Genomic DNA, 7,288 nt, shown 5'->3' on the forward strand with positions numbered 1-7,288 from the left:
CTGTTAACCCTCTTAACACTAACCCTGTTAACCCTCACCCTAAGGTGAACATTGTTCTGAAAACCTGCTACATTTTTATGGCTCTGTATGTAGGAAGGAGTGTGTGTGTGCATAACTCTGTTAACCCTAACCCTGTTAACTCTGTTAACCCTAACCCTGTTAACACTAACCCTGTTAACCCTGTTAACTCTGTTAACCCTAACCCTGTTAACTCTGTTAACCCTAACCCTGTTAACACTAACCCTGTTAACCCTAACCCTGTTAACCGTAACCCTGTTAACCCAAACCCTGTTAACCCTGTTAACCCTAACCCTGTTAACCCTAACCCTGTTAACACTAACCCTGTTAACACGAACCCTGTTAACCCTAACCCTGTTAACTCTAACCCTGTTAACCCTCTTAACACTAACCCTGTTAACCCTAACCCTGTTAACCCTAACCATGTTAACTCTAACCCTGTTAACCCTGTTAACACTAACCCTGTTAACCCTGTTAACACTAACCCTGTTAACTCTAACCCTGTTAACACTAACCCTGTTAACCCTAACCCTGTTAACTCTAACCCAGTTAACCCTGTTAACACTAACCCCGTTAACCCTGTTAACACTAACCCTGTTAACTCTAACCCTGTTAACCCTGTTAACCCTAACCCTGTTAACCCTAGCCCTGTTAACCCTGTTAACCCTAACCCTTTTAACCCTAACCCTGTTAACACTAACCCTGTTAACCCTAACCCTGTTAACCCTGTTAACGCTGTAAACCCTAACCCTGTTAACCCTAGCCCTGTTAACCCTGTTAACACTAACCCTGTTAACCCTAACCCTGTTAACACTAACCCTGTTAACCCTGACCCTGTTAACACTAACCCTGTTATCCCTAACCCTGTCAACACTAACCCTGTTAACCCTAACCCTGTTAACCCTGTTAACCCTGTTAACACTAACCCTGTTAACCCTGTTAACCCTAACCCTGTTAACCGTAACCCTGTTAACCCTATTAACCCTAACCCTGTTAACCCTAACCCTGTTAACCCTGTTAACCCTAACCCTGTTAACCCTGTTAACCCTAACCCTGTTAACCCGAACCCTGTTAACACTAACCCTGTTAACACTAACCCTGTTAACCCTAACCCTGTTAACCCTGTTAACACTAACCCTGTTAACCCTGTTAACCCTAACCCTGTTAACCCTAACCATGTTAACCCTGTTAACACTAACCCTGTTAACCCTGTTAACACTAACCCTGTTAACCCTGTTAACACTAACCCTGTTAACCCTAACCCTGTTAACCCTGTTAAACCTGTTAACCCTGTTAACACTGTTAACCCTAACCCTGTTAACCCTGTTAACCCTAACCCTGTTAACCTTCTTAACACTAACCCTGTTAACCCTGTTAACACTAACCCTGTTAGCCCTGTTAACCCTAACCCTGTTAACACTAACCCTGTTAACCCTAACCCTGTTAACCCTCTTAACACTAACCCTGTTAACCCTGTTAACCCTGTTAACACTAACCCTTTTAGCCCTGTTAACCGTAACCCTGTTAACACTAACCCTGTTAATCCTGTTAATCCTAACCCTGTTAACCCTGTTAACACTAACCCTGTTAAACCTGTTAACCCTGTTAAACCTGTTAACCCTAACCCTGTTAACCCTAATCCTCTTAACCCTAACCCTGTTAACCCTGTTAAATCTGTTAACCCTGTTAACACTGTTGACCCTAACCCTGTTAATCCTGTTAACCCTAACCCTGTTAACCCTGTTAACCCTAACCCTGTTAACCTTAACATTGTTAACCCTAACCCTGTTAACCCTGTTAACCCTAACCCTGTTAACCCTCTTAACACTAACCCTGTTAACCCTCTTAACACTAACCCTGTTAACCCTCACCCTAAGGTGAACATTGTTCTGAAAACCTGCTACATTTTTATGGCTCTGTATGTAGGAAGGAGTGTGTGTGTGCATAAGTGTTTGTGCATGTGTGTTTGTGTATGTGTGTGTGTGTGTTTGTGTGCGTGTGTTCCTCTATGGCTTTGGCATGGAAACACGTGTAGGTGTATTCCTCTGCGTGTGTACGCACATGTATATGTGTGACTGTTTTATGCATGTGGATAAATAATAGCTGCTGAAAGCTCTCGCCACCGACTTCATAAAGCACTGGACCTTTTTCCTATGAACCAGCCTGGTAGGGCCTGCTGCTACTTCAACCCTGGCACTGGACTGAGGAAGGAGGGAGGGAGAGAGAGATGGAGAGACACAGAGAGAGAGAGAGTGAGACAGAGAGAGATGGAAACAGATAGAGAGAGAGAGACAGAGAGAGAGAGAGGGAAAGAGATAGAGAGTGCTGGTGAGGGAAAGAGAAAGAGATGGTGAGGGAAAGAGAAAGAGAACAGTTTTGTACTTCAACTATTTGCACATCATTATAACTCTATACATAATACCATAATATGTCATTTGAAATGTGTCTATTGCTTTTAAACTTGTGAGTGTAATGTTTGCTGTACATTTTTTATTGTTTATTTCACCTTTGTTTATTATCTATTTCTCTTGCGTAGACAATGTAAACATATGTTTCCCATGCCAATAAAGCCTTTTGAATTGAATTGAATTGAGAGACAGAGAGACAGAGAGAGAGATGGTGAAGGACATCAAGAGAGAGAGAGACAGAGAGAGAGACAGAGAGAGACACAGAGAGAGAGAGAGAGAGCGAGACAGAGAGAGAGAGAAAGAGAGAGAGAGAAAGACAGAGAGAGTTACAGAGAGAGAGAGAGCGAGACAGAGAGAGAGAGAAAGACACAGAGAGAGAGACAGAGAGAGACAGAGAGAGAGAGAGAGAGTGAGGGAAAGCAAGAGAGAGAAAGAGAAAGAGAGGCAAAGAGAGACAGAGAGAGATGTTTACTGTTAATTTTTATTGTTTATGTCACTTTTGTACATTATCTACCTATTATCTCTACCTATTACATTATCTATCTATTATCTCTATTATCTAAGAGAGAGAGAGAGACAGTGAGGGAAAGTGAGAAAAATAAAGATTAAGACAGAGAGACTGATTGACAGACAGACATAAGAACAGCAGCCCTGGTTCCATGGATCAGGTGACGGCCCAAGCCTGCTTGGCGTATAGTTGGATGGTGGCCAGGTCTCTCGTGCCAAGGGTCATGGTGTCTGGTCCTCCGACTGTCGTCACTCACACAAACACATCTGGGCTTCATTGGCCAGAGAGAAGACAATGATATGGTTTCAGTATGGCTAATAACCTACGAGACTGTTACCTTATAATTTTCTCTGTCTCTCCCTGTCTCTCTGTCTTGGTCTGTCTCTCTGTCTCTCTCTCTCTGTCTCTCTCTCTCTTTCTCTCCTTCTCGCTCTCTCCTTCTCCTTCTCTCTCCCTCGCCTTCTCTCTCTCTGTCTCAATTCAATTCAAGGGCTATTGACATGGGAAACATATGTTAGCATGGCCAAAGCAAGTGAAGTAGATAATAAACAGAAGTGAAGTAAACAATACAAATGATTGTTTATCTCTCTCCTCTCTCTGTGTGTTTCAGAAGTGTGACCCTTGTCAATGGGATAGAGACCTTGTGTTTTTTATCCTCTGATTCTGAAGCATGCAGGGCTGGAAGGGCCTAGTATCTACATAAAGTATGCAAAGAGACTAGAGAAGTATCTATCTGTCTGTGTCTGATATGTAATCATAGTGTCTGTTTTCCAGCAGGCATCAGGGAGAACCATGGTGGACATAAAAGCCAATGACCTGGATTTGATTCCAGATGTGTTCCCAAGACAAGATCGGGACCTAACATGAATCCAGACCAAATCACCAGGGACTAATTACACACGCAGTCAACCAAATTCAAATGCATCACACCCAAAAGTGAGAAAATAAATATTGTTCAACTGTGCAACTATTGAAAACAAGATTGCATGACAATACATAAAGGTTCATTTTATAAGCATTTGTAAGTGCATTTATACAATTAATGGTTAATAACTGGAGGTAAATATTGGCTAACTATTTGCAAACACTGACCAGTTATTGCAATATATTGACCAATCTTGTTGTAAAGTGTTACCTTATAACCTTCTTTGAAAAACATGGAGGAATTTACATTTACAATGAGCACCTCCAGGCAAGCAAGGTGATGGATTAACACCTGAGGCCCAGAGGGAGTCACCCTCCTCTGTGTGATGCCTCCACCCTCGTGCGCCTCCTCTGGACGGGTGGGTCCCCCAGTCAGGGACTCAAAGACTGGACTGTTCAGCCACAGAACCCCAATCCACACCTTGCCCTTGTGTAAGGTGGTCCGGTGCTGGTTTACAATATGTCGAGGTCCCAAATACATGTCACTCTTCAACTCCCCCTGTCACAAGCTGCCTCACACACACACACACACACACACACACACACACACACACACACACACACACACACACGCACACGCGCGTGTTGGAACACAACAGCTACCTTTGATACATCACTCTTTCACCCGGGTGGGGTGGCCACTAGGCCCCCTGGGCAGTCTGGGTAGTGGTGACATTGTGTTCTGGCCTTTCCCAGGTGATGGAGTGCTGTGTCACTGTGTATTTGTTTTTCCAGAGGTAACCTTATTAGCAATAACACAAGCGCTGGTAAAACATGCATGTCAATGGGGCACCTTTTCACCTCTAACTGAGAATGGCATTGTGGTAAGAAAAAAACGACACAGAATAATACCGGTGGCCGAACATGTTCCGAACACGGGGAGAATTATAACAAGACCCCATCAATCAATGTCTCAGCCCCCCCCTCACCACATCATACACCCACTCTGACCAATCAGCCATACATCATACATCCACCCTGACCAATCAGCCATACATCATACATCCACCCTGACCAATCAGCCATACGTCATACACCCACCCTGACCAATCAGCCATACGTCATACATCCACTCTGATCAATCAGCCATACACACACACACACACACACACACACACACACACACACACACACACACACACACACACACACACACACACACACACACAAAACAGTTTATGTTTATAGTAATAACTGCACCTCAAACTTTTAAATGTTTTATATTGGAGCCATGTTCAGCCAGTCTCCTTTTCCCAGGACACTGGGAAGGTTGGAACATTTCCCCTCCGACCTATCCGGTCGGGGCGCTACCGGATGGAAGTGAGAGAGCTGAGCCACTGTGGAGCTGAAAGATGAGGTCATATAGGAATAGGAAGTGGAGGGCGCGGTGGGCCTGGTGTGTGGCCTGTCAGTCAGCTCTGTGGCCTGTCTGTCAGCTGTGTGGCCTGTCTGTCAGCTCTGTGGCCTGTCTGTCAGCTGTGTGGCCTGTCTGTCAGCTCTGTGGCCTGTCTGTCGTAAGACCCCAAGGAGCAATTATAAGGTTGTTTCCTTATGGGCTGAAAGAAAATCCTGGCCCAAATGCATTTTGGTTCCTGTCCTTGTTGTCAGTCTTGGATCTTGGACCAGAGTACCAGGTATTAGGACATATCGTTTTTCATACCTTCTTCCTCCTTCACTGTAATGGTGGGGAGAAAGAGGAGGAGAAGGAGGACGGTTCGGAGGAAGAGGAGGGAGGATGTTGGGGAGGAAGAGGTGGAGGGGGAGGAGGATGGTGGGGGGAGGAGGAGGATGGTGGGGAGGAGGAGGAGAAGAGAGGAGGAAGGTGAGTGGTGAGGGGTAGGAGGATGGTGGGGCAGAGGAGGGGGAGGAAGAGGAGAATGGCGGAGGAGGATGAGGATGGTGGGAAGGAGGAGGGAGGAGGGGATGGTGGGGAGGATGTTGGGGAGGAGGAGGAGACTGTCTGTGAGAGAGAGAGCGATAGAGAGAGAGAGAGCAAAAGAGGAATGAGGGAGGTAGAGAGAGAGAGAGAGAGAGAGAGACAGAGAGAGAGAGAGCAAAAGAGGAATGAGGGAGGTAGAGAGAGAGAGAGAGCGAGAGAGAGAGCGAGAGAGAGAGAGAGCAAAAGAGGAATGAGGGAGGTAGAGAGAGAGAGAGAGCGAGAGAGAGAGAGAGAGAGAGAGAGAGAGAGAGAAAGAGCAAAAGAGGAATGAGGGAGGTAGAGGTAGAGAGCAAAAGAGGAATGAGGGAGGTAGACAGAGAGAGAGAGAGAGAGAGAGAGAGAGAGAGAGAGAAAGAGGAATGAGAGAGGTAGAGAGAGAGAGAGAGAAAGAGGAATGAGGGAGGTAGAGAGAGAGAGAGAGAAAGAGGAATGAGGGAGGTAGAGAGAGAGAGAGAGAAAGAGGAATGAGGGAGGTAGAGAGAGAGAGAGACTCATCAGCACTGTTTACCATCTTTACTGTGTTTGGATGAAGGATGATAGGTGTCACAGTTTATAAACAGCTGGTCGGACAATTGCACCCTACAATGGAAAGAGTACAGAGATAGGATACGGGGTTAGGGGTGGCCTGGTGTGTGTGTGGAACCTTAGGAAAACCCCAGGAAAACAGGATGTTCCTTCATTCCAGGGCACTCACTGCTCCTCTAACTATGGATCTCAAGTTCTCTTTTCCAACCTACTGTGGGCTTTCTCTTGCTGACAAACTACGTCTGTCTGTCTGTCTGTCTGTCTGTCTGTCTGTCTGTCTGTCTTCCCAGTTCCACTCTACGGCTCAATTATTTCTATCTCTGTTAGTTTCCTGTAGCCCAATCTCTCTCTCTCTCTCTCTCACTCTCTCTCACTCTCTCTCACTCTCTCTCACTCTCACTCTCACTCTCACTCTCTGTCTCACTCTCTGTCTCACTCTCTGTCTCACTCTCTGTCTCACTCTCCCCGTAATTTGTGAACAGACCCAGCCCAAGTCATTTTCCCCCATAAACCTCTTGATCCTATTTCCCAGACTATTATGCTTGCATATTTCAATCGACATGAAGCGAGGGAAGAGAGGGAGGAAAGGAAGAAGGAACGGGGGGGAAAAGTGTCTAGAATGTAAAACACACAAGGAGGTCTGTGAGAGACCATGTGTTACTGTGACATATTCATTTCCTCTTGGATTCTCTACCACCATCCCACCCCATTTGTTTTTCTTATCTATCACTGTCAGTGAACTGAGGAAAGCAGTCCAGGTCAGAGCACAGCATACAGTCCTGTCCAGTCCTGTCTCCATTTTAGATCCATCCTTTCAAATCAGTGTCCTAGCAACAAACCCAATTGATTGGATTTGCAAGAAGTCATCAATGTAAGGGAATACGCTTTTTTTTTTGTTGGATTTATGAAAATGTTTACCTAAATCCAATGACAGACTGACATTTTTGGTAGATTTCGCATTGAATT

Source organism: Oncorhynchus mykiss, chromosome 30 (assembly GCF_057628025.1).
Source record: "Oncorhynchus mykiss isolate SJ-2025 chromosome 30, ASM5762802v1, whole genome shotgun sequence".
Classification (NCBI taxonomy): Eukaryota; Metazoa; Chordata; class Actinopteri; order Salmoniformes; family Salmonidae; genus Oncorhynchus; species Oncorhynchus mykiss.